Source organism: Tupaia chinensis, unplaced genomic scaffold (assembly GCF_000334495.1).
Source record: "Tupaia chinensis unplaced genomic scaffold, TupChi_1.0 Scaffold143811_1, whole genome shotgun sequence".
NCBI lineage: Eukaryota > Metazoa > Chordata > Mammalia > Scandentia > Tupaiidae > Tupaia > Tupaia belangeri.
In genome coordinates this window covers 342,595-369,518 of record NW_006203661.1, presented here as the reverse complement: position 1 = coordinate 369,518, position 26,924 = coordinate 342,595, and the positions used below count along the sequence as shown (strand labels likewise).

Below are 26,924 nucleotides of genomic sequence, written 5' to 3'. Positions count from 1 at the left end.
CCCCCCCCCCCCCCCAGCCGTAAACGTAAAGCCCTGAGCAGCCCTGGGGAGGTTCACCCGGGCCACCTACGGGGACCGGACCTGAGAGCAGGAGGTCCTTAGGCAGCTGTAGTGACTGACCACACCACCCTCCTCCTGCCCCTCCACTGCAAGGCCTTGGGTAGCGCCCACCCCTCCTTTATGAGTCCTGCCAGTCCGCCCTCTGTGGCCTCTCTGCGGCAGTGGCTCTCCACTGCCTTCCGGAGGAAGTCCAGAACTCCTTAAAGTTTCCTTATCTCTCCCCTGATAGAGACAGAGACTAACAGGGTCTTCACTCTTCATCAGTCAGCCTGGATCACAGGCTCGGGTGTGCACCTGGCATGGCCAAGTGGGGCCCAGCACTCAAACCCAGGCCCACCCCCGGGACCCCAGCGCACTAATACCGCACCACCACCTGGTCCAGCATCCTCAGCACGCCTTTGCTAAAGCCCTTTGACACCCGGCCCTTCTCTGTCACCAGCAGCACCTGCCGACGCTGTTTCCAGGACGCACCCGCTAATTCACGCTGTTTTCTGATCCCTTTCCCTGTGCTTGTAATTTGCTTCTCAGTGTTTGTCACTTCCTGGGGTCGGACTCACCACTGTTTCCAAGAGGCCCAGTGGAGCGACCCGGTGGGCTCGGATGGAACCCATGTCTGCCCTGACTGCGTGACTGGTGCTCGTCTCCCTTGGATCTCTCACCGGTCAGCTGCCAGCCCGAGTGGTTGTGGCCTAAGGGGTCATCATGCATGGCGACTGCCTGCCATCTGGTTATGCCCACTGCTGTTCCGGGAAGCATAAGTTAGTGCACCTCACAGGCCAGGGGAAGCCTCAAACTGGACTCAAGTTCAAGGTCTGGCAGTGAGCGAGGAAGCTGAGCAGGGCGCATGATGCCGCTAACCTTCCCTGGAGATCTCTGTCCTCGTCCCTCCGACAGTGCCACTGCTGCTGTGGTTACAGGTCAGGACGGCCGCCCTTCCATAGAGGCTCCTTCTGCTGACGCTGCTGGAAGTCGGGCAGGAATTAGCTCACATACGTTACAGCACTGAATTCGAAGTCACCTTTATGTGAACGTAGCTGCCCTGCAACACCTCAAGCATTTTTCTCCATTAGAACTGGTAGACGAGAGGGTCCACGCACTTGTGGCTGCTCTAGAGGCTGGGGAACAGGGCTGAGAAGGGCAAAGGGCGAGCAGGGTGGGGACCAGCCGCTTCTTCAGCAAGGTCAGACCCCAGGGCGCCTGCTCCTTGGGAGCTGCTCCAACCCCAGCCAGCCCCGCGGGGCGTGCGTTCAGCCTGGATCCCACAGCAGGCGTGGGCGTCTCTCCTGGAGACCACACAGATCCCTGTCTCCTGCATGTGGAACGAGTCACAAGGGGCCTCTGTTAACTCACTGTGACAAACCTTGAAGCCGCTACGGGCCTGCGAGGGTGTGGTGGAGACATGTGAGGGCCCCGCAGCTCGTGTGCCCGGAGGCTGCAGTGTCCTGGCGGTGCTTTGGCGGCCAGGCTGGTGTGGTTTGGGCCTGTCCTGTGCATGCTCTGCCTCCCTGCTCCAGAGCCCAGGAGGGGCGGACAGGGACCTGGGAGAGGGCCCGGGGTCGTGCTGGTGTCTTCCCTGGGCGGCTGGCAGGGAGAGCGGCCGCAGGGCTGAGCACTCAACCTGTCTCAGGCTCCTCACCCCTCCTGGCCCCAGGCAGTGCTGTGTCACTCCCAGCTGGCAGGAGTGGATGCCAAGGGCTGAGGGCTTCAGGACTGGCCCCCCTGCTCTCCTCTCAGGACACCTGTGGGCCTGGATGGCTCCCCAGGGCGCCTTCTCTGTGGCCAGAGCACCAGGCCACGGCTCGCGCGGCCTGGTCTTTGGGATGCCTCTCTGAGGTGGTCTCCGTTGTTCCCTCCCAGGTGTGTCTCTGGCACCCTGGCCGTCCTGGGCAGTGGGGACGGTCACGTGACTGCATCTACAGGACAGGGGGCGGGACAGTCACACTGCGAGTCAAAGTGACCAGCGGCACAACCTTGGCGTCTGCACTTGCAGGCTGGCGTGGAGGCCTGAGTTCTTGTGTGGTGTGTTTTACACTGATTTGCACACGTCCTTACCGACGCAGAGGAGAAGGGGTGAAGCAGGGAGAGACCTTCCTCCAGGCAACCCCCCTCATCGTTTTGAGACGTGACCCTCTCCTGATTCGCCCCTCCCGCTGGGCTTCGGGGCAGCACCCTCCCCGCACGTCCTGTCCGGGGTCAGCATTAGGCCTGCAGGACTGTCCTTTCCAGCCACACGCTGCGAGGCGAAGGCCAGGAGCTCACAGGAGAGGCCTGCCCTGCCATGTGCAGAGCGCAGGGACCCGCGGAGCACAGCGGCTGCCGGCCTGCCCACCCCGGCCACCCCCATGACCTGCTGGGGGTTCTCCCAGGACAGCCCGTCACTGCAGTGGGGGCAGAGTCCAGCTAAGGGCCCAGGCCGAGCGCGTCAGGGGAAGGGTCCCGTCTACGTCCACTTGGGCACGAGGTGGCATAACGGGAAATGACAGCCCCGAGAGCCTGGGACTTGGTGAGACTTAACTCAGGCCTCGCCCACTGACGGGTCGGGCCTAGGGCTCTCTGAGCCCCCCTCGCGGCGGCTCTCATCTTGAGATGGATCCTGAGCAGGAGCTGGTCCCTCCCTGCCCGGAGCTCACGTTCTCATGGGGCAGGTGTGCTGTGGGCAGGGTCACTAGTTTCCATATTAGGTCACAGATAATCAGAGCTGGGGCCAGCAGGTGTGTGGTGGTTAAGGCACTGAGCTCCCACATGACCAACCACAGTTCCAGTCCCAGACACAGTGGTTTGAAATTCACACCGGGTGCATGTACGTGTGTGTCCAAAATCCTGAGACCAGAATGGAGGAGAACAGACTGCAGCGTAGCCATCCCCTGCTGGCAGCTGACTTCTCACTGTCCCTCTGTCCCTCTGTCTCCAGAGAGTGCACATGCCCTATGGTGGAATGTGTCCTATGGCTAAAAATAAAAATAAAATAAATGATGGATAAACCGGACCTTAGGGAGTAAAGCAGGACAAGGAGATGGGGGAACCGCAGGGAGGGCCTGCCTTTGCACACGGTGGCCAGCGTGGCCCTCTCTGCAGGGCGATGTTGGAGCAGCGGGTGCAAGGAGACGTGGCGGGCGTGCATCTCTGAGGGCAGCGTGTTCTGGGGACAGGGAGCCACCTGTGCACAGGCCCCGAGGGCAGAGGGCGCAGGCTCCTCACAGAGCAGCAGAGCCCAGCTGGCCGCGCCACTCCGCTGCAGGCACGCCTCCCTGCGCTGGACGAAGGCGGGAATTGCCTCCTCCCGACCCTGGCCCTTGCCCCCCTCCCCCCACGGGCCCGTGGGCTGTGTGAGAGTGCACCAGTACACCGTGGTGACAGGTGTGGGTCACAAGGCCCCTCAGCCAGTCCCCGCCTGCCCAGTGATAGGCAGCACCAGCCGTGGTCTCACTCCTATTTCCAGGGGTCAGCAGGGCCATCTGCTGCTGAGGCCTAGCTCTCTGCACCCCAGATCCCACAGCACCTCTCGGGGCAACAGCTCTGCTCCTGGAGGGTGGCCGGCCTGGCTGGGTGGGCAGGGGCCTTGGCCCGAGACATCTCATCACGGCCAGGGTAGCCCAACTGGCCATTCCCCGGTGGCTCAGGGCCGCAGGCGCTCAGGGGTGACCACCCAGGAGCACGTGTCCACGTTTGGGCTAGGCGTTAAGTCCCACACTGGCCATCGCTGGTCACAGCTCAGCCTACCCTACGTGGCACAGCCTGGCCTTACGTGTGGCTGTGAGGAGCCCTGAGCACACTGCCCCATCCCCGTCGGCCACCGGGAGGTCTAAGAGACACACCCTGTCCTGCACTGGGGCTGCCCATCCCCGGCGACATTTGGTATGTAGTCAGTTGTGGCAGATGTTGGGGACAGGATTTCCTGACGGAGTGGACAAGGAACACGAGAAGAGTCAAGGGGACTCTGAGGCTTGGGTCTTGTGCAGCTGGGACACAGGGGCCACTGCCCTAAGTGGGACCGGGACAGATTGCTGAGAGGCCAGGCTCACTGCGACCTGTGGCACTCCTGGGGTCCCTTGGACGTCCATGTGGGATGAATAGGCAGTGGAGGGGTGGGTCCTGCTGATATGAATCTCACCATGAAATATTTTTAAGATACATAAAGGGGCTTCAAAAGTTCACAAAAAAGGCAGAATTAAAACACAGCTTTGTTTGGGAGCAAATCTCTGAAGTCACATTTTCCGTGAACTTTGAGCGGCCCGTGTACGGACTGACGGGGTGAAGGTGGCCGCGAAGGCGTGCGGCGCAACTTCAGTGCGTCCTGCCTTCGCTCGCGTCCGCAGTGCCGCCTCCGTGACGGCACCGGGAGAGCGGTCCTGAGTGTAGGACACTGTGGGGACTCACTCTGGTGGCCCCGCGTCCCAGCTCCGTCCTTGGAGTGCTGAGCAGTCACCCCTGGGGGGGCGCACCGTTTGTGATTATTCATCCGGCAGACGGTGGCCGACTCGTGCCGTTTTGGGCTATTACAAGTGTCTATGGACAGTCATAGACAAGTTTTCGCGTGAACGTAAGTTTTCAAGAATTAAGAAGAAGGGGCCTGGCCCTGTAGCCGAGAGGCCAAGGGAGCTGACCACGGTTTGAAGCCAGGTCCCGGCAGCTTAAAAGCCATGGCCAGCCCCTGTGTGTGAGTGCCCAAGACCCTAACAGGATGGAGAGGTGGAGAAGGGGCCACGGCGTGACCACACCCCACTGGGGAGTGCGTTCTCCGGCCCTCTCCGTCTTTCTCTGGTGGCCACGTGGCCACTTATTAAAATAAATAAATAAATAAACGATTGGGGCTAGCAGGTGGCGGGTGGTTAAGGTGCTGGCCTCCCACGTAACTGACCCGAGTCCTGGACCCGGGGGCTCGACAATTACACCAGGCGCGGGTGCATGCGTCCCCACGTCCGGGGAGGACAGTGGAGGCGGGATTGCCATGCGGCCGTGCCCCTCTCTCCATAGCTCTCTGTCTTTGGCACGCACACACACGCTATGGCAAAAACGAATGAACAGACAAAAACGATTGCCGTCGCCTGAGGAGATGGCGCCGAGCTCCCAGGACACCACGGGAAAGGCGTGGGGGTGAGGGCTTGGAGCTGCCTGCCGGGCCTGCACCCACCCGGCCGCATGGCGCACCGTCTCCAGGGCCCGGGAGAGCAGACGGGGCCACCGCCTGAGGAAAGTTCCTGGTTTCCTTCGGAGTGGGCAGGATGGAATGCGTTGATTTCGAACATGTAACTGGCTATTTGAGAGCTGTGAGGGGTGAGGACGAGGCGTGTGGTTGCTGCTGTGCATGCAGTCGTGTACACCCTCCCTTTGGTAAAAAATGGTTTATCAATCCTATTTCTGTATAAAATACCTGGAGAAACCTAGCCAGGCCACACAACTGTCACCGCATGAAAAGGAGCTTCTCTCAGACTTCGAGTCTAACGCACAAGTGTTTCTGCACCGTCTCCAGTAATTGTCTGCTTTTCCATTTAATGGGCTATAAAAATCCTGCAAACCAAGAAAGGAAGCCGCCACATCCAGGACTAGAACCGCCATTGGCTCCAGTGCTTAAAGAACAAATCTACAAATCCCTGGTATTTCTCCTGTTACAGCGCAGAGTCAGGGAGGAGATGCGGGTGTGAGGGACAGGCCGTCCCAGCTGCGGTCGCCTGGAAGCGGGCGTCGAGGCGAGTGGGAGAGGGTCACGGTGTGATAGCTTTCACACCTCTGAGTTCGGAACTCTGCATACGCCACCTGTTGTTTTAAAATGAAATATTCTCTCCTTTTTCTTTCACGTTCCTACCGTGTTTTAGCTTATTGCTGTTGACTGGCCTTTTCTACATGTGACATGCGATTTTCCCCAGCTTGTCTTTACAAAAACCAAAATCACCTGCTTAGAGTGACTCTTCTCCATGCAGAACTTGCTATAACTAAGGAAGTTATAAAGTTATTCATTTTTCTATTATACCTCTGGACGCATTCCATACTTCCCCACTGGAATATTATGATAAATAAATTCCTATTTTTCTAGACATGTCTGAGTGCATATATGCATCTGTTCACAAGGAATATATAAACAAATGGAAATATATAATAAAATCCACATGGAATACATATTTAAACATTTTTATCTTTTTTGGAATTTACATTTAATCATTGTACATCTTTACAGCACACAATATTTTTATAACTTTTTAAATTTGTTTAAATTTAATCACGCATGTCAGCGGAGACACAGCTATCACTGTATTCTCATCAGCAAATAGCTTCTCTACATACGGTGTGCAAAGCATGCAGCTCACAGCTCCTAGCATCTCCCACAGAAAACTCGTGAGATTGCGTTATGGTCATTCAGTGTGACACATGCAGAGAATCTGTATTGTGATGTCTTAGAATCGAGTCACGATGCACACATACGTGAATGTGCCGTTGTAGTCACTTTCAAGTGTCCAGTTTCATGCCATTAAGGACAGTGGCAATGTGTGCGGCCTCACCACTGTCGTTCCAGAGCTTTCCCACCATCCAGAAGAAACCCCCAGGCACTGGGGCCATTGTTCCCCACCGGCCCCTGCTCCAGCCCCAGGGGGCTGCCATTCCACTTCCTGAAGCCGTCTGTGCTCTGGCTCTACTGCTCCCCTTGGCATCGCGTTCCGGCCCTCCGCGCTGGGGCAGGCCCGTGCACCCTCTTCACGGCTGACTGACGGTCGGCTGGGTGGGTTTCACGTTTTCTTCACCCTCTCACTGGCTGACGGGTCCTGCTGCTGTTTCCGCCTTCTGGCTGTTGCGAACAGTGCTGCTTTGCACAGTTGTGGACACTTTTTTCGATCAGACACCCCTTTTTAATTCTTGTGGGTCACGCTAGGAGCGGAATTGCTGGGTCGTACCATAGCTCTGTGATCAGCCTGCGGAGAAGTTGCCAGACTGGTGAAGCGGGAACTTCCAACCCCCCCGACCCCCGTCTCATGGCCTGGTTCTCCCCGCCGGTTCTCCAGTGACTGCTGTGTGCTTCCACTCCCTTTCGCTTGCTCATTTGTCTTCTGCTCTTTCTGGGGAGCCCCTCCAACTCTTCCCCCGCCCTCCAAACTAGCAAAACAGAAAGAAACCCACGTGTCAGTCCTTAGGGCTGTCCCCGTCAAGTCCAGACAGAAGCCATCCCTCGAGACCAGCTCTAGTCCGACCTCTGGGACAGGAAGGTGGGCTGCGTCATCAAGCCACCTTGGCGGGCCGGGCTGCACCAGGGCTCCCAGCGCCTTCCCTGGCCAAGCGCACTGGTGGTGCATCTCTGATCATCTCCCGGAGTTCCATAAGGCTGGTTTGATGGATTTGGGCTTTTATTTTTTGGTGTTTCTGGAGAGAAACAGACCCCAGAGTCTCCTGCTCTGCCATTTTGCAATATGTTCTTGCTGTCAAAAATGTATTTATTTATGTGAGAGACAGTCAGGGAATCTGAGAGACAGACACCCCTAATGCATTAATTTATGCAAGAGACAGTCAGAGAGTCTGAGAGACAGACACCCCTCATGTATTTATTTATGTGAGAGACAGTCAGAGAGTCTGAGAGACAGACACCCCTAATGGGCCTCATGCTACAGCCACCCCCAGCCTCGGCTGGCCTGGGTCTCGGGCGTGTGCACGCTCCCTGTGTGCTCAGGCAGGTCCCGAGACCTTTCCCGTGAGAGCCCAGTTGTCCCCCTGCCATGCCTCCCCTGACCCCTTGCTGTGTATGTTTCTGAAAACTCAAGTAAGTTCTGTCCTGTATCCCTAGACTAAAGCACCTCAGGTTTCTTCAAGGGCTTTTCTTCGTGATGAGCCTTCAGTGAAGTGACACAGGCCTGGACACACCAGTAGTTACCTCCTAGAAGGTACTCCGTGAGGTCAGGTGCAGCGGCTGAAACGTGCCAGGGTTCCGATGTGTCTGGCTGTCCTCACGGTGGCTCTGGTCGTCAAGTCCCGGACCCTTCACGGTCTCTATCCTTCTCAGTCAGTCCCACTCTGTGTGAGGTTACTCCTCTACTCATGTTTCTCGTCTGGCTGTTCACCTACATGAAGATTTTAAAAAGGCTTGGAAATGAGGCCAGCAGGTGGCGTGGTAGGTAAGGAGCTGGACTCCCACATGGCTGACTGCGGTTCAAGTCTTGGGCTCAGTGGCTTGAAAATCGTGCCTGGCAAGTGTGCTTAAAATCCCAAGAGGAGCACGGACTGTGATGTGGTGATTTTTCACTTCCCCTCTGTCCATCTCTCTTCAGTGTATTCATTTCCTATGGCAAAAACCTAAAACAAAACAAAACAACGAACTTGGAAAAACGTCAGTAAAAAGGAAGACTTGCCTTATGGGATGCTGAGATGAACCACAGCCCGTGACGTTTAAAACAGTTGGCAAAGGAGCACCACGCACGGGCGGGCACAGAGGGACGCACACGCTCCGCTGCCGTAGCCGCCTCGCCGCGGCTGGTCTGTGTGTCCTGTGTGCTGCACCGTTATTTCAGCATGTGCTCCTTCCACTTGCAAAAGGACTTCCCTGTAAACCAGGAGGCCCTGTCGCATCGGCAGCAGCCACCTGCGCCTCACGGTCCCCGAGTCCCTCGGCGCCCTTTTCTCTCCTGCTTGTCGTCCTTCCAGGGGACACGACGTGGAGGTGAAGACCGTGGAGCTGGTGACCCTGGCCCCGGGAGGCCTGGGCCGATGATGTGCTTCAGTATGAGTTTTTAACAAAAGTGTTTAAAAAGTTAAAATAAAATTGAAAATAAGGAAAAAGCTTTAGAGAATAAATATAAAAAGACGAAATCTTTTGTATAACTGTAAAGTGTATTTGTGTTTTAGGCTAAGTGTTATAAAAAAGTCAAAAAGTTAAAAGAATTAAAAAGTTTATGAACTATAAAAGTTAGAGTAAGCTAAGGTTAATTTATTACTAAGGAAAGGAAATTTTTTTTTTAGAGGCTTTTTGCTATAGGCACGTGCGCTCACCAGAGAGATAGAAAGCTAGAAATCACCCCCCAGGGGGATGGCCATGCCACAGTCCCTTCTCCTCCACTGTCCTCCCAGGACTCTGGCACGCACACACACGTGCTCAGTGTGAGGTTTAAGCTCCCGGGTCTGGGACTTGAACTGTGGTGGACTATGTGGGAGTCCAGCCACATAATCAGCATGCCATCTGCTGGCCCCAGGAAATGAAAATGTAAAAAATGAATTTCGAGCAGCCTAAGCACATAGCGTCTATAAAGTCTACAGCGTGGACAATGATGCCCAGAGGCCTCACAATCACTCCTTATCCACTCGGTGCCTCACCCTGAGCAACTTCCGTCCTGCGAGCTCCACGCATGCCGTGCCCTGCCCAGGGGCACCATTTTATCTTTGTGCCGCACTTTACTGACCCTCTTTCTCTGCGTAGCATGTTTAGATCCAACTTGGCTGCGGGTGCGTGCGTCGCCCTGGGTGCAGAGCGTGCATCCAGGCCGCGGGCCAGGCCATCGCTGGCGCATCATCTCCATCTGTGTTCGTGCGCGCTGTGGCCCACACCCATGGCATTGCCTACGGATGTCTTTCTCAGAACGTTAAGTGATGCATGAGTTCATCGCAAGAAGACTGGCAAGGCGGAGGGAAGAAAGCAGACCCAATAGGGAGCTCAGGACAGGAGAAAGAGCATGGTCAGGAATTCCTTGGGCTGTCTTTGGGCCCCATGTATCCTAGCCGGGAGGCAAAGAAGCCAGAAAACTGGAAACACCAGCAGGCTCTGACCAAAAGCCCCCAAAGAGGTGTGCTCTCTTCAGCCAAAGGGTCATAAAGGGCAGCAAGACAGAAAGCATTGCGGCGATATGCCTCTAATCTGACCGAGTGTCTCAGAACAGTCACAGCCGCCCCCACCACCACCCGTGCAGCCAGGGCTGGGCCGAGAGCTGGGCGGCGATATGCCTCTAATCCAACCGAGTGTCTCAGAACAGTCACAGCCGCCCCCACCACCACCCGTGCAGCCAGGGCTGGGCCGAGAGCTGGGCGGCGATATGCCTCTAATCCAACCGAGTGTCTCAGAACAGTCACAGCCGCCCCCACCACCACCCGTGCAGCCAGGGCTGGGCAGAGAGCTGGGCTGTAAGGAAGCATCTCCACGTGCTGCCTGGCCAGTGTCAGAAAAGGCCAAGGAGGGAGCTGGACCTTCATCCCACAGGCAGGAGTCCCTGCCTCCCCTGTGGAGATCTGTGGACAGCAAGGAGTTCCATTCCCACCAAGAAGGTATGGGGTCCCCCACTCTGCAGGTTGGCATGGCATAGTGGAGAAGCCTAGTGGAGAGAGAGGGCATTTCACCATAGCCCAGGAACACTAAGGTCCTCCGTCCCCTGCACCGTCTGTGAGACCACATGGGGAGCAGATCCTAACCGTGCCCAGCCTCCCTCAGTGTCAGCAGAGGTGGGCTGAGGAACAAGGACTTCTCCCACTCAGCAGTAATGAGCTCACATGCTGCCCTTTCCTCTGCTGCTGTGCCAACAAGAAATCCAGCTAAATCATAAGCTTTAAATAAGATCCAGTTTAATAATATGAACATGTCTCCCGAAACGTGAAACACTGAACATGAAAGTCACTCACCATTTTAAGAACCAGGAAGATCTCAAATGAGGAACAAAAGGCAATCAATATCCGCGGCAGCAAAGACAGAGATCTCGGGGTTATCTGAAACGTTTGAAAGCAGCCATAATACAACTGCCTCCATAAACATTTGAAAGACTTGAAACAAGTGAAAACTACAGTCTCAGCAAAGAAATGAAGGAGAACCAAATGAAAACTTTGGAACGTAAAAATAAAATGAATAGAATAATACAGTGGGAAAGAGAGCAGCAGAAAGGAAGAAGAGTAACCAAAAATTGGGACCAGCAGTAATGGCTATGTCGCTGGACTCCCATGTAGTTGATCGCGGTTCGAGTCCCGAACCCGGTGGCTTATACTCACACCAGGCGTGTGTGCGTGCATGCCCAAGATCCCGAGAGGAGAATGGAGGAGAAGGGATTGCAGCATGGCCATCCCCCCTGGGGGGTGATTTCTCGCTTTCTGTCTCTCTGTCTCTCTCTGTCTGTCTGGCGAGCGCACGCGCCCTATAGCAAAAACCTCTCCAAAAAAAGAAAAAAAAAATTAAAAAGAACTTTAGGGGCCTGTGGAACCACAGCAAAAAATGAAATGTTGTTGTTGTCAGAGTCCTGAAAGGGTGGCACGGGTGATGGGGCACATGCGTGGTACTGGAACCACGCGGAGGCCTGGGTCTGGGCCCTGGGTTGACTTGAGCACAGCAGCCTAGCCACACGAGTCTGAGACTGTGGCTGACGAGGCTGCCGAGGGAGGATCGCAGTGTGGCAAGACCCTATCAAAGGTACCCCTACTCAGGTAGATGAATAAACAGAGAGGAGAAAGACGGTAGGGTTTTAAAAAAAGGACGCACATGCGTAATCACTGAGACCTTTCCAAACTTGGCAAGAGATAAACCTACAGAAATGGAGAGAATCTCAAGTAGCAAACACCTGAGATACACCATAATTACATTTCTGAACAGTACAGATAAAGACAAAATACTGAAATCAGTCCAAGACATCCTAAAAAGCTATACCTACAGAGAAAACAACTTGAGTGGTAATTTTTCACCAGAATCCATGGGAGCCAGAAGGAAGTAGCATGATAGTGTTCAAGTGTTTAAGGAAAGAATTGTCAAAGCAGTGACAATTCTCTTCGGGAATGAGGGAAAGTCAGATATTCTCAAATAAAGGGAAACTAAGAATACTTGTCATCAACTAACCTACCCTAAAAATGGCCAGGCCGATCACAAAGGTACAGGAGTAAGGTAACACCTGCTAGTGATGCGGCCACGTGGGAAGGCCCTGGGTTCACATTCTGAGATCCCCCTGTGCACACTGGTCATGCACACACAAGCCTGTGATTCTGGCTGGCTGAGGCTGAAGGCAGGATCATGGCGTGAGAATGTAGGGATGTCTCTCTCTCTCTCTCTCTCTGACACCCCCTCTCATATAAATAAATAAACTGAAAACAAGAATAGCTAAAATAAGTTCTCTGAACATAATGGGAAGGATAAGAGAAGGAATCTCAGAACATCAAGAAAAAAGAAAAAACACAGTAAACAAAGATAAAAGTTTTCTTTCCTTTTGAGTTTTCTAAATTATGTCTGAAGACTGCAGAAAAACATTTATGGCAATTCTGAATGTGAGAGTGTAAAGGGACACAGTGGGAGGTCAGATTTCTGTAGCTTTACTAGTTAAACTAGTAAAATGATGGTTGTCCTAAGTTATGTGTAATACTGTAATCCCTACCGCAACCCCTTCAAAAGTTACACAAAAAGAAACAATCAAAACAATATAAATAAATAAAAACAGAATTTTTAAAATGTTCAAATAACAGTTGAAAGTAGAGATGGGGGAAACAGAAAAAAAAGTGAAATGATAGACTCAGGCTCTAACATATCAATGATTACATTAAATATAAATGGTCTAAATATACCAATTAAAAACAAGATTGGCAGAGTAGATATTAAAATATGTCTAAATATATGCTATCAAAAAGACACTAGCTTCAAATATAATTACATAGGTAGATTGAAAGTAAAAGAATGATGAAACTATTAATGAAAAGAAATGAGAAATGGCTATATTAGTATCAGATAGAATATATTCATATCAGATAAATAAGGAGAAGGATATTATATGAATAGAAAATGATTGCTCTATCAAGAAGATGGAGTCATAAAATATGTAAAGAAACAGAGATGAAGGGGAAAAAAAATAGGTAAACCCACAATTATAGTTGGAGTCTTCAACACCCGTCTCTCAATAGTTGATAACACAAATAGAAAGTCAACCATGAAGCAGAAGAACTCAGTAACACCACTAACCGACAGGATCTAACTGACATTTATAGATCATTCCATCCAACAACAGCAGAGTACATATTCCTTTACAGTGTCCACAGAACATATTAGTCACATCCTGGCCCATAAGCAAACCCTAATCAAGTACAAGAATTGAAATGATACTGAATGTGTTCCCTGACCGTAACTGGATAAAACTGGATGCCAACAGAAGAAATATAATAGGAAAAAATCTCCAAACATTTGAAAATTAAACAACTCCTTCTTTAGGGTCATTGAGAATGTTATGATCTATTTTTCTATGCATCATGACGTTCCTGATGACATAAATAATTCATCAGTCCAAAGAGAAGTCTAGAGGGAAATAAAAAAACACATAGGGCTCAATAAAAATGAAAATACAAAATATTGAAAATGTGCAGGGCACAACTATAACAATATTGGAACAGAAATTCACAGCACTAAATGCATACATTAGAAATGAGAAAAATGATAAGTAATCTAAGCCCTTGTTCCAAGAAACTAGATAAAGAAGGACAAAGGACATACAGACCAGTGAAAGGAAGGAAATATTAAAGATAAAAGTACGAATCACTAAAATTGAAAACAGCAAAATAATAGAGAAAAATCAGTGAAACCAGAAGCTGTTTCGTGGAAAAGATCAATGCAATCGACAAACCAAGCAAGACTGATGGAGAATAAAGAAAGAAGACATTAAGCACCAACTTCAGGAACAAGAAAGTACATTGGGAACAGCAGTTGGAGTAATGGCTATGTCGCTGGGTAGCCGACCACGGTTCGAGTCCCGGACCTGGTGGCTTAAACTCACACCAGGTGTGTGTGTATGTGCCCAAGATCCCAAGAGGAGAATGGAGGAGAAGGGATTGTGGCATGGCCACCCCCCCTGGTGGGGGTAATTTCTCACTTTCTGTCTCTCTGTCTCTCTCTGTCTTTCTGCTGAGCACATGCGGGTGACATGGGTGCCTGTGTGCACTTGCTAGTAATTCTATGGCAAAACTTCTAGAGTTAACAAGTTAGCTTAGTAAGTCCGTGGGATGCAGGTGTACGTTAAAATGTTGATTATATATCTCTGTACTATCAATGCACACGGAAACACTGAATGTTTCTGAAGTATCATTTACAGTTCCTCACAAATACAATTCTTAAGTGTAAATCTAAGAAAGCATGCATAAGACTTATATGATGAAAAGTACAAATATTGATAAAAGAAGATATTATTTTATTTTTTAGAGAGATTTTTTGCTATAGGGTGTGTGCACTTTCCAGTGAGACAGAGAGGGAGAAATCACCCCGGGGCCTTGCCATGCTGCAATCCCGTCTCCTTCCTTCTCTTTTCTTGAGAATGCATGCTTGGCCTAAGTTTCAAGCCTCCGGGTCCGGGACTCGAACCACAGTCAGCCATGTGAGAATCATTGATATAACTATTAAACCATCTGTTAGTCCCAATAAAAGAAGAGTTTAATAAATAGGGAAAAATACACAGTTTACAAACAGAAAGACTCAGCATAAGAAATGTCATTTCTTCCCAGAATGATAAACAGGTTTAATGTATTAGTATGTCAGGAAAATCATAATATATTTTCTGGTTTTTTTTTTTTGATATTTTCTGTCTATGCAAATGTGGGTCATGAAGTTCCCAATGACCTGATAGTTCCTATCGAAATACTATATTTTATATATAAACAAAATTATTCTAAAATTTATATGAAAAGGCAAAGAAACTGGAAAAACAGGAATTATTTTGAAAAAGAAGAGTAAGGTGGAAGATATCAGTCCACCCCATTTCAGGATAGACTATGTAGTGGTAGTGGTCAGGACTGCGGGCCATAGGTGGAGGGACGAGTACCTGGATCAAGGTGAAAGAGTAGAGAACTCAGAAATAGATCCATGCAATTAAGCCCAACCAATTTTTTTTCCCAGAATGATTTATTTGGGGACAGCAGGTGGTGTAGTGGCTAAGGTATCTGACTCCCATATGGCCAACTGCAGTTCGAGTCCTGGACCCAGTGACTTTAAACTCATGCTGGGCATGTGTGTCCATGCCCAAAATACTGAGAGGAGAATGGAGGAGGGGGGATTGTGGCAAGGACATCTCCCAGGCGGTGATTTCTTGCTTTCTGTCTCTGTCTCTGTCTCTCTCCCTCTCTCAGCAAGTATACATGCTCTGTGGCAAAAAATATCTCTCTCAAAAAAAGAAATATTTGGGTCCAGCAAATGGTGTAATGGTTACATCACTGGACTCCCACGTAGTTGACCGCGGTTTGAGTCCTGGATACAGTGGCTTAAAACTCACACGAGGTGTGTATGCATGCATGCCCAAAATCCAGAGAGGAGACTGGAGAAGGGACTGCAGCAGGTGTATGCACCCTGGGGGGTGATTTCTTGCTTTCTGTTTCTCCATCTCTCTCTGTCTCTCTGGCAAGCTCATGGGCCCTATAGAAAAAAATCTCTCTGAAAAATATTAATTTTATTTATTATTATTATTATTATTATTTAATTTGATATAGGGCATGTGCATTTACCAGAAAGAGATAAAGAAGGTGGGAAAGCAAGAAAGCAAGTCAGTAGGTCCAGGAATTGAACCATGGTTGGCCATGTGGGAATCCAGCATCTTAACACCATGCCACCTGCCTGACCCAGTCCAATTAAGTTTCAACAAAATAACAGAAAAATTCAATGGAGACAAAATAATCTTTCAACAAATATTAATTTGGTCTATGTCTTAGACTTATACAAAAATGAACTAAAAATGTATCACAGATCTAGATGTAACTGCAAAATTCTAAAATTTTTAGGAAAAAATAGGAGAAAAATATTTATTATCTAGAGGTAGAGTTCTTAGATTTCACACTCCCTCAAAAAGGATGATCCAGAAAAGGAAAAGTTGATCAGTTGAACTTCATAAAACTTGACAACTGTTTCAAGTGGACGAAAAGTTAGAGACTGAACTATGATGCCTGCAAACTACCTATCTAACAAAGGACCAACATCTAGTACCTCAACACTGAGCAATGAGAAAGCCACGTCTAATTAAAACACGGACAAAAGACAGGAAAAGGCATTTCACCAAAAAAGATATCCATATGTAAATGAGCACATGAATAAGGTTCAAAATCATTAGCAATTAAGGCAATGAGAATTAAACCAGTCAGGGAGCAGCCGTATAGCATATTAGTGAAGAGAGTTGGGTCCTACATGGCCGACCATGCCCTGTCCTGGCCCTGTCTGCTTGAAAACCATGCTGGGCACTGAGTGTGCATGGCCCAAATCCTGACAGGATGGAGAAATGGAGGGCAAAGGATTATGGCAAGGCCATGCCCCATTGTGGGTAGACAGAAAGAGGGAACAGTTAGAAATCATTCCCCAGGGGGGATAACTATGCCACAGCCCCTTGTCTTCCATTTCCCCCTCAGGATTTTGGGCACATACACACACATGCCCGACATAATTTTCAAGCTGTTGGGTCTGGGACTCGAACCTCAGTCAACCATGTGGGAGTCTAGTGCCTTAACCACCATGCCACCTGCTGGCCCATAAAGGCTTTCTTTGTAATCGCTGCAAACTGAAACAACCCATATGTCTTTCAAGGAGTGAGTGGTTAAATACACAAGTGGGTGGTATACCCATACTGTGGAATACTACTTAGTGATAAAAGAGCCAGCGATGGAGACATGCAACAACCTGCTTGAATCTCCTGGGAATTATGTTGAATGAAAAAAAGCCAATGCTAAAAGATACATGCCGTCGACATGTCAGAGTAATAAGGTGACAGACATGGAAAGCAGGGGCGTATTTGACGGGGATGAAGGAGGTGGCGGGAGGCAAGGGGCGTGGCTGTAAGAGGGCAACATCTGTCCCCCCGCGGCAGGGACAGTGTCCTACATCTGCTGTGTCTTTGTGACTGTACAGACCTTTACAAGACGCTCCAGGGCAGCCTGGGAAAGGGTGCCCGGACCTCTCTGCGCTACCTCTAATAACTATCTGTGAAGCTACAGATGTTTGAAGACAGTTTAGTCAAAATCAGTAATGTATGAATCTTTATTATCATATGAGGGAATTGGGCAGGAATTTGGACAAAGTGATTTGGTTAATTTCCCCTCTGAAGTTGAAAGTAGATCGTGCTGAAAAGCGTATTAACAACGAAGCCGAGCATTAGATTCACAGGTGTTCATGGCCAGTTTTCATCCAAATTCCCCTTTGATCCCCTAACGACCCAAGGATCCTTTCCTCCCGTCTTCACATACAGATCCCACCATGGCCCCTCCACCTGCTTAGCACACAGAGCAATATGAAGATTTTTGTAACTGGGGGCTGGCAGGTGGCATGGTGGCTAAAGGCACTGGACCCCCACATGGCAGATGGTAGTTTGAGTCCCAGACCTGGCAGCTTGCTTTCTCACTTTCCCGTTCTCTCTCTGGTCAAATTAAAAAATAATAATAACAAATGAAATAAAATAAATAAATGTAAAAAAAGATGTTTCTGAGTTTTTCATTTCCCTCTCACTTGTTGCCCATGATTTTGGGAAATCGAGAAAGGTGTAGCAGGAGTGGCCTTCTGTGGAGTCGGTGGACTCACAGGGAAACGGTCCTGTCAGTAGGACAGTGTCGGGGTGGCCACTTACAGAGCCAGTCATGAGACATTGCAGTCCCTTGTTACAAGAGGTCTCAGACACGTGTCCACCTGCACGGCTGTGAGCGAGCCTGCACGGCTGTGAGCGAGCCGGTCGTCATGTCGCTGTCCGCAGGGCGTTCTTCCGCACTCAGACAGGGAGGCCAGGCGGGAAGAGGAGGACACTTGCCAGAGCAGCTGCTATGGGCGGGAGCGGGCTGAGCGGGGCAGGTCTCCCACGCTGTGCGGTCTGCAGGCCCCGGGCTCCGCTGAGCTGGCGTTTCCGACGGCCCGAGGGCTGTGTTTGTCCAGTATTAGCATAGCTCCCTTCCTGTTCGAGAACAGGGTCATTTCTCAGCAGCGGTCCTAAAAGACACCTGCTCAAGTCCACAACGAGACACAGAGGCCTTTGTCTGGGACGGGGACATCAGAGCGTGCTGGGGCCAGCCCCTGGGCCGAGCGGACCAACGCGGATCAGACGCCTCCTCGCTCTGGGCTCGGCGCTGGCCGCCAAACGCACCTTCTCCGGCCCTTGGGAGCCACCTCCCGTGGAGCTACCTTCCCTTCCGCAGCAGCTCCGCGAGACCCCTCCTGCTTCTCGCCTCGCGCTCCGGCCACGCTGACCCGCCCCAGGCCGGCACTCTTCGGCAGGACCGATCTTAGTCATGATTTTCGCGGATGTGCGCTGCAGGCTGGGCACTGTCGCGGTGCCGGGGGAGGGAACCAGGTCCCTGTACTCCTTGCCTGAGACCCTTTGAATGGTCGGGATGGGCCCGGGTGTCACGTAGGACGTGTGTACAGTGAGCATGCAGAAAGAGAAAGCCTTTGCTTCAGGGGCCAGCAGGTGGCATGGTGGTTAAGGACCTGGACTCCCACATGGGGTACTGCAGTTCAAGTCCCAGACCTGGAGGCTTGCTTTCTGGCTGTCTCTTTCTCTGTCTCTCTTTGCTGAGCACAGTGCCCTATAGCAAGTTAAGAAATAGTAATAACGATTAGTAAAATTAAACAGTTCTTTACAAAATCACAGTCTCCACTTTCTCCACCATTCTGCATCTGAGGATGGGGCCAGGAAGTGCCATCGCTGGGGCCGTGTGTGTGGCTGCACTGTGCTCCCGAGCTGCTGCGTGGCTGCAGTTCTTCTTTTCTTTTTTGATTTGCTGGAGGGCTCACGGGCTCCCAGGAGGGGTGGGAGAGAGTGAGAACGCACCCCCACATGCCGTGACTGAGCCTCTGCCCTCTCCTTCGGGGTTTGTGCATGCACACACATCCAGGTGTGTCCCTCAGGCCGCCAGGACTGAGAACCCGTGAGCTGCACATCGGCCATGGGGAGTCCAGTCTTCCGCCACCACACCACCGCTGGGCGTCGGTTCTGAGTTTCCGTGTGGGCTCTGCTCACGGGTACATTTTCCATCACATACACGTGCTTGGGTAGGTCTGGCCTATGCCACCCACAGTACCAATGACTGGTGACCCCGTGGCTGTGGAAGCCACCCTGCAGGAGCGGTGGGAGCCGGGAGGCCTGGGCGTGCTCCTCCTGGCCACTCCTTTCCCCCCTCTTCATTTTGGACACGTCCACCCTGGCCTTAGCCCAGCGGTGAGCCGCCCGACCTGCCGGCGCTTGCCAGCACTGATGAGCGATTTTGCACGGTAAGACATGGCTTCGGTGAAATGTCCTTTTAATGCTGACTCATGAGAGAATCGGTCCCTCCTCTGTGACGGGGAGGCCATGGTTGCAGGAGCCTCTAGTCCTCCCTGGGCCTGGCTGTCGGCTGGGGCTTCGCTCCGGACTGTTCCGCCACAGTCTGTCTCTCACACCCCTCTCGCTGAGTGAAGAGCTTTGCTCTCCCACGCCTTCTTCCCCACGGCTCTGCTGCTCATCTGGCCATCTTCCCGTGGAGTCACGGTGCTGTGTTCACGCTCTGACAGTCACCACGAGAGAGACGTGCATGACATCCAGATGCCACACAGGGCAGGGGAATCGCGTGGACAGAAACGCTGCTTTCCCCGCCCCGCACCCGGCCTCTGCCCCGCACCCGGCCTCCGCCCTGCGCCGCGCTGGGCCCAGACAGCCGGCCACGTGTCCACCTGTCCTCACTTCCGCTCTCACAGTGCGACTGTGTGGCCTGAGGAGCATGGACGCCACCTGGAACCAGCTCTCAGCTGCCGGCCGCGGGGTTGCTGAGGTTTCGCTGGGACTAAGAGGAGGCAGGCTCTCTGGGGTACCTTTCAAGTCGGGGTACTGCAGCGGTGGGGAGGTCGGCAGGCAACTGTGTCCTCTGCTGAGGGTGGGAGGGGGCCCGCCCTGCACTCGGCCGGCTTGGGGAGGAAAGGGGCACGGAAGGAAAGAGGAGGGAGTTTCTACTGATATATTCAATCTTTTTATTTTTTAGAGACTTTTGCTAAAGGGCATGTGTGCTTGTTGGAGAAACAGAGAGAGACAGAGGAAGTGAGAAATCACCCCCGGGGGATGGCCACACTGCAGTCTCTCCTCCATTCTCCTTAGGATTTGGGGCATGCACACATGCCTAACCCCAAAGGGAAGCTCACAGAGGAGCACCATGGCCACCAGGCTTCCAAGTTATTAAGCTTTGTCGGTAGTTACATTATACATGGAACTTTTTAAATAACGCTCCTAAAAGAAACCCAGATGAGATTTTTCAGGGCTGGCCCCATGGCCTAGGGGTTAAGGGAGTCAGATCCCACAGGGCCAACCCTGCTGCTTGAATTCTGGCCTGGCAGCTTGAAAATCACTCTGGGCACATGAGCATCCATGTCCCCAAACCTGACTCGGTGGAGGGTGGGGAAGGGGTGGCGGTGTGAGCACGTCCATTGCAGGGTGCTTTCTTTCCCCCTCGTCTCTCCTGGACAAGCTCACATGCCCTCTGACGAATTAGAAGAAGATGAGATTTCTCCACGACGTAACAAGCAAAAGCATGTTTCCCTGTCTACACTCTTCTTACGCTCGACATATTCCCGCGTTGTTGTAACTCTGCAGTGGGAACCCCACGAGGCCACCAGCCCAGGCCCTGGGCCGCGGGGCTGCCGGGTGCTGTTGCTGCCCCAGCCTGTGTCTAGGGGACGCGGGGTGCTGCTCTCTCCTGCCATTCAGGTGAGGGAGGACTGAGATCCCCTGGGTGTCTTCAGCTAGGCGTGGAAACTCCTGTCTCATGTTGGGACTGGGCTTTTTAATCTGTCTCTTAACCCTTCGAGTTTCTCGCAGAATTATCCAAGTCACCATCACCGACTCTGACTCCATGGGATGAGGAGGTTTAAAGTCGGCCAGCACAGACTTTGCACCTCGGGGTGGGACTAGCACCTTCCGCGGGGACAGTTTGAGATGAGCCCCTGCAGAGCTACCGACTCAGGCCTCTCATGGCCGTCCCTGAGAGGGGTAGCCCCTTCAATCGCCCGGCATGGCACAGGGCAGGTCACGCTGGTTTACCCTCGCAGGAGACTCTCACTGGAGAAAGTAGCAGCCCTGGTGGGAGGAAGTGATTCTGAGGCGTGAGGAAAATGAACCTTTGCTCAGGACTCGGCCAGTCTGTTCCCTGCACTTGGCTGCCGGTGCATTTTGGTTTCCGAGCAGTTAGGGGTCAGGACTCCATCCTGCGGCCCGGGGCCTGCTTTAACCAAGCTAACGCGCTGTGTCCGTCCTGATGGAGGCTGCGTTTCATGTAGTTGGGGTGGAGAGCAGGGTGACTGAGCACGGGACCCCTGCAGTGGTGTGAATGAGGCAGTCTGACCCCCTCCGTGATGAAAGGCTGCCCCTTCCCTCTGCACAGCAGCCTCCTTTCCTCATAACCCTCGGCACCGCAGGTGGGCAGGCGGTGGGCATCGCGCACACCAGCGCAGCTGGCAGGACCCAGGCTTGGCCTGTGGGGGCCGCCAGGAGGCATCTCCAGAGGTGACGTGCTTGGCTCTGAAGCCAGGGGGGCGTCTGCCAGGGACCTCGGTGGCTTTCATAACTCAGGTGCTTAGCATCTTCTTCCATATCTGCTTGCACAGCCTGGAGTTTCTGAAGGTTAACAAATGGAGTTGACTTTCACTTTTATAAAAAATAAATTCCTGAGTCAAAACTCGTCTATATCCGCAGTAAATGCTGTGTGGAAAGGGTCATCAACTCCCCTCCTGGGAATCTGTCCCACTCAGCTGGGCCAAGAGTGAAGACCGTGCCCACCAGCCCAGCTTCTCTGCTGTGAGGACACGGTTTGAACACACAGGAAGTGCTGCGGGCCTCACTGTCTCGGGTGTCACACCTGATGGCCACATGCACCTGCCTCAGGACCTCAGCACTGCCACCACCCCCGGGCCTGCCCACAGGACTAACTGGCAAGATGGCGGGCGGCGGCAGAGTCTCGAACTGCAGAAACGCCGTCTGAGGCTGTTCCGGATGACGGCTGCAGTTTCAGCTCTTGGTGGAAGCCTATTTCGTGGGCAGATGCTACCCTAGAGCCAGGAATGATTTAGGTCTGGAACTCGGCCTGGCTCTGAAAGGATCTCTGAGGCCGATTTCGGATTCAAGAATCCACCGCACCAGACTGGGAACGCTGGTCAGAGCTCGGCTCCCACAGCCCCTCCGTCCTCGCCGGCAGCCCAGAGGACTCCGTGTCCTCGGCGTCCGTAGGCATGTGGTCTCCGCCCGGGATGTCTTTTTGTTCCCTCGTTTTGATTCCCTCCTGGGACGGCAGAAAAGCACAGGGAATGCTGCCAGAGTGAGGCCTGGGCGGCTCCCACTGCGCTGCAGGGCAGGCCGAGGAGAAGGCAGGAGAGGCTCTGGGACGACACCCCGCCAGGGCTGGCCGGCGGCTGACTTGGCATGCGGGTTCTGGATAGCAGGGATGGTGGTCCCTTGCCTGAAGGTGAAATCCGGGCGCCGCGTGGAGGAGCGTGTCAGGCCCAGGTAGAATCCGTTTCCACAGCGAGGACGACTGGAAGAACCGGGGGTCCTATGTCCCCGTCGGGCCTCTCCCCACGTGTCTAGTCGTGTCTGCCCTGGCCCACTTCCCCTTTGTTACTTTGCTTATTTGAAAGATGATTTGTTTTCTCCATGAGCGAGAGAGCAGAGGCAGTAGGGTCTGGAAGCCAGGCCGTCAGGCCCAGGTAGAATCCGTTTCCACAGCGAGGACGACTGGAAGAACCGGGGGTCCTATGTCCCCGTCGGGCCTCTCCCCACGTGTCTAGTCGTGTCTGCCCTGGCCCACTTCCCCTTTGTTACTTTGCTTATTTGAAAGATGATTTGTTTTCTCCATGAGCGAGAGAGCAGAGGCAGTAGGGTCTGGAAGCCAGGCCCCACCCAGCCGCCTGTGTCTGCAGTCAGGGCGGCCTCTGGACACCCTGCACACCCCCATGGGCCAGGTGTCAGAGCACGCTGTTAGCCCTGCACTGTCCTGCCCCATCTAGTTTGTCCATGAGGGACAGCGACAGAGGGACAGACAGACAGACATTCCTGCACTGTCCTGCCCCATCTAGATCGTCCATGAGGGACAGCGACAGAGGGACAGACAGACAGACATCCCTGCACTGTCCTGCCCCATCTAGTTCGTCCATGAGGGACAGCAACAGAGGGACAGACAGACAGACATCCCCCAGAAGTCTTCACACTGTGACCCTACTGCCAGCCACTGCCCGCCAGCATGGTGGGCACACAGGCCACCCTGCCCATGGGGCCTCAGCATCGGGGGTGTGGCGAAACCGCGGTGCAGGGCGGTGGCCTCCGATCAGACCCTCCGACAGGCTTTGGCACACAGCCCCCAGGGCCCCTTGCCCCCTGCACCCTGCCCTGTGACCAGCTCCGGAGCTGGTCCTCTCCCCCTGGCCCACCGCTCCTGCCATGTGGGGGCCGCGTTGTCACTGGAGTCTTCCCGTGGGGCCTTTTACCGGGCCTCAGCGCCTCACCACCAGCCACTCCTGGCCACTGCGCTCCAGCTGCGGGCTGCACCCTTACCGAGAGCGACGGGAAGGTCGCGGCTGGCACTCGGTGCTCGCCTCCCGTAGGTAGGCCCTCCTCAGCGTTCACAGCCTCTGCACGGCGTCCCGGCGGTGGGCTCAGAGGTGGCGAGCTGAGAGGCTGCAGCATGCGCCTAGCGCTGGGGAGGCGGCCCGGCGGTGCCCTGTGCGCCCTTGGCCGGGCAGGGCCCTCCCGCACGCCACGGGAGCAGGGGCCAGCTTGCGTGTCTCCTCCTTCTTCCCAGACGGGCCACTGTTGGCCCCAGGGAGACCTGGGCAGCGAAGCAGAGCCTGACCATGCCACCCCCTGCAGCCGGTGTGCGCTCTCAGCCTCCGACAGGTCAGACCCAGCTCGGAAGCTAGCTCGCTGCGCTGCTCGGAGGGCCTCAGCTGTCCCCACCCGTCCCCTCCCAGGGAGCTGACTTTTGTCGTGAGTTTAGCCCCCCAGGCTTGGCTGGGCTGCCTGGAGTGTCACGGAGGAAGTCTGAAGCTGAGTCTGGCCTCAGTGGGAAGATTTCACGGGAGGTTACGGCCTGTCCGGCCATCCCTGCCTGCGGGCGTTGCCTCCGATGCTGCAGCTGGTGGGCTCCAGGAGAACCAGCGGACACACCGCAGCAGTCTCCCGGGCCCTGCTCTGGTCAGCAGGAGCCGTTGCCCACGCACAGGTGCCGGCTTCTTTCCGTCCTGCGATGGGGCATCACCGTGTGCGGGCAGAAGGAGGGCCCGGTGGGGACCTCACGTCCCCAGGACTGCCAGCCTGGCCAATGCAGTGGCGGCTGGAGCCTGCCGTGGGGTGGGTTCTGCACGGGCTGCGTGGACTATCACCTACTACTGTCCACAGCCTGGAGAAAGGGGCACTTCGTACACGCGGCTTCACTGCGTGCTGAGCTTTCACAGCTTGATGCCTCACTGACCTCGGTCCCGTGTCTACTTCCTCAGTAGGACAATGACGCTCCTCTGCAAGCCGTGAGTGGCTTTATGAGGACCATGTCCTGAACACCAGCCCACGAGATGAGCCAGGAAGGCTCGATGGGGTGGGGACGGGGACACAGCTTTCACACGCTGCAGTCACACGCTGCAGGCTGGGTGAGAGGAGCGTGTCCCCTTGCCACACTGCCCCGGCTGTAGACCCAGAACTGCTGCCAAAGCGCGGAGCTGACCGGCTTCTGCGCCAGTGCTGCAGCCAGGACGCGGGTGCTCGGGAGTCTGCGCCCTGCTCGGCCAGCGTGCGCCCAAGCCATCACGGAATCGGTGTGGTGAGCCTCGGCTGCTTCCTCGCTGCCCGGCTTTGCTCCAGGGCTCTCCCTTCCCCTCCCTGCCCGTCAGGCGCTCTCGTACCTGTCTCTGGGGCTCCGACAGTACTCAGACCCGGAGCGTGGAACCAGCATTTCTCTGTAGTTACCTCCCCATCAGGCGTCATTTCCGCGAGACTCCGGCTCCGGAGCGGGCTTGGTGGCCATCCCCACACAGGCCGGCCTTCCTGCTGCCCACAGCTCTGCTGACCCGGCCGGCCGAGACTCGCACGGCCCGGAGTCCTCCTAGTTCCTCTCTTACCCGGCAACACATCCTCGGACTTTCTAAAAATAACGAAGCATCTGACACTTTTCCCACGGCCTGCAAGCACCAGCCTACGCTCGCGCAGTGCAAGTCCTCTCCGGACCATCGTCTGCAAACGGTGCCTCCTGTCGCCTGGACGACTCGTGCTGCCTTTGGCTGCCGACCGCGCTCGCCCTGCCCGCCCCTCTCTTACATTCTTCCAGACTACGGCGTGCACGGCTGCAGCTCCTGCGTGCTCTCCGGCCCTCCTGCTGTCGGGGCGTCCGTGGTGGTGGGGAGGAGGCTGCTGGGCAGGCCCTGGGCGCCCCTGAGCAGTCCCCCGGCACCAGGGCTCTAAGCCACCACCAGATCCAGTGTCGCGAGAGCAGGCAGGACAGCTGGCCTCCCCTCGCTGCCCTCCACAGACTGGGCCGCCACAGCGGCTGTGGGCCACCTCTGTCCCTCACCGACATCACATTTAAACAGGGAGCATACAATACCTGCCAGGTCAGCGGTACCAAGGTTGTTTTGTTTATTTATTTCTCAAGAGACGGACAAGGTTTCCTCATGAACATGCCAGGAAGGTTTTCCTATTGCAACCCACCCCGTCAGCCCAGGTCGTGGGCACGCGCCTGGCACAGGGCTTCCAGGGGCGTCCCACAGGGGCCAGCATGTCACCGCCGTGCAGGGGCGGGTGGAGAGGGCGGTGCGACTCCAGATGCATCTGTGCTGCTGACGCCTCAGGGCCGCCGCCCCTTTCTCTGCTGCCGGCTGCCTCCCTCGGGTACTGATTCGGGGCACCCAGGACACCCTCCCGTCCCCAGGAAGCTCTGACTAGGAGTGTGAACCCCCGGAGACCCTGTCAGTGCGGCAGGGAGGGGCGTGCTGGGCCTGGGGTCTGGCCACTGCATCTGCGGCTGAACGCCGGCCCCGTGATGGTGGCCGTGAGAGTGTGCGTGGGTGCGCGTGGGTGGTGTGAATGTGTGAGCAAGTGTGTGTGTGAGTGTCTGCCTGTGTGTGGTGAGCGAGGAATTGGGGGGAAGCAGAGTGAGAAGCGGCCTTCGGCCTCCGAGGGAGGAGGGCCTTGGTGAGGGGCCACTGCGGGGCTCCAGACTGCAGGTGGCCTGAGGGCGAGGCGTCTGTGGGTGAGGAGAGGAAAAGGGGGTGATGTGGGCCGGGCTCAGGGCAGCTGCCATCCTGCAGTCCATCCTGGATGAGGCTGTGCTGTGAAGCTCTGTGGGGCTGCGAACCAGGCAGCACCGCGTTCCTGTGATTAGGTGTCACTCAGTTTCACTCCTGAAAGCCCCCACGCTCCACCTGCCGAACTCTCCTCGCGCTCCGCAGATCTCTGGAGCTGCACCGTTTTACAGACGTTGGCATTTGATCTTTGTCACGTGTCACATCCTGACAGTTTTCAGGCTGGCCTGTTACCTAGCAGCATACACAGAGGGGTTTAGCATATCTTTTTGCGATGTGGTCTCTTTTACGGCTGAGTAATACTCCGTTCCATGAAAGTACCTCTGCTTCTCCATTCTTGGCTGCTTCTAGTCTTGGCAATTGTGACAAAGCTTTCATAAACACTTATGTACACGTTTTCCTGTAGACATTGCATGCACATACCGGAGGGACAGAGGGAAAGTGAGAAACCACCCCCGGGGATGGCCACATCACAGTCCCCCCTCTATTCTCCTCTCAGGATTTTGGGCATGCATGCATATGTTCCTGGTGTGATTTTCAAGCTACTGGGTCCGAGACTTGAACTGCAGTCAGCCATGTGGGGGTCCAGTGCTTTAACCACGACATCACCTGCTGGCCCGACATGGGCCGTCTCCTCCATTCTCCTTGTGAAATTTTGGGCATGCACATTTCTCTGTTTTTCAAGCTACTGGGGCCCAGC

The 26,924-nt window shown here is 54.0% G+C and overlaps 1 long non-coding RNA gene across 2 annotated transcripts; it reads right to left on the bottom strand.

Annotated features, from left to right (window-relative positions):
- Positions 1 to 6,489: 6,489 nt before the first annotated feature.
- LOC102467743 (uncharacterized) lies at positions 6,490 to 25,024 on the bottom strand. Of its 2 annotated transcripts, none has more exons than XR_336953.1 (3): positions 24,830 to 25,024; positions 7,836 to 8,099; positions 6,490 to 6,962 (listed from the first exon to the last, which is right to left on the bottom strand). It is a non-coding gene; the product is annotated as an uncharacterized LOC102467743 (long non-coding RNA). The 2 variants fall into 2 exon arrangements; XR_336952.1 differs by having other exon boundaries at positions 7,913 to 8,099.
- Between the last annotated feature and the right edge of the window lie 1,900 nt (positions 25,025 to 26,924).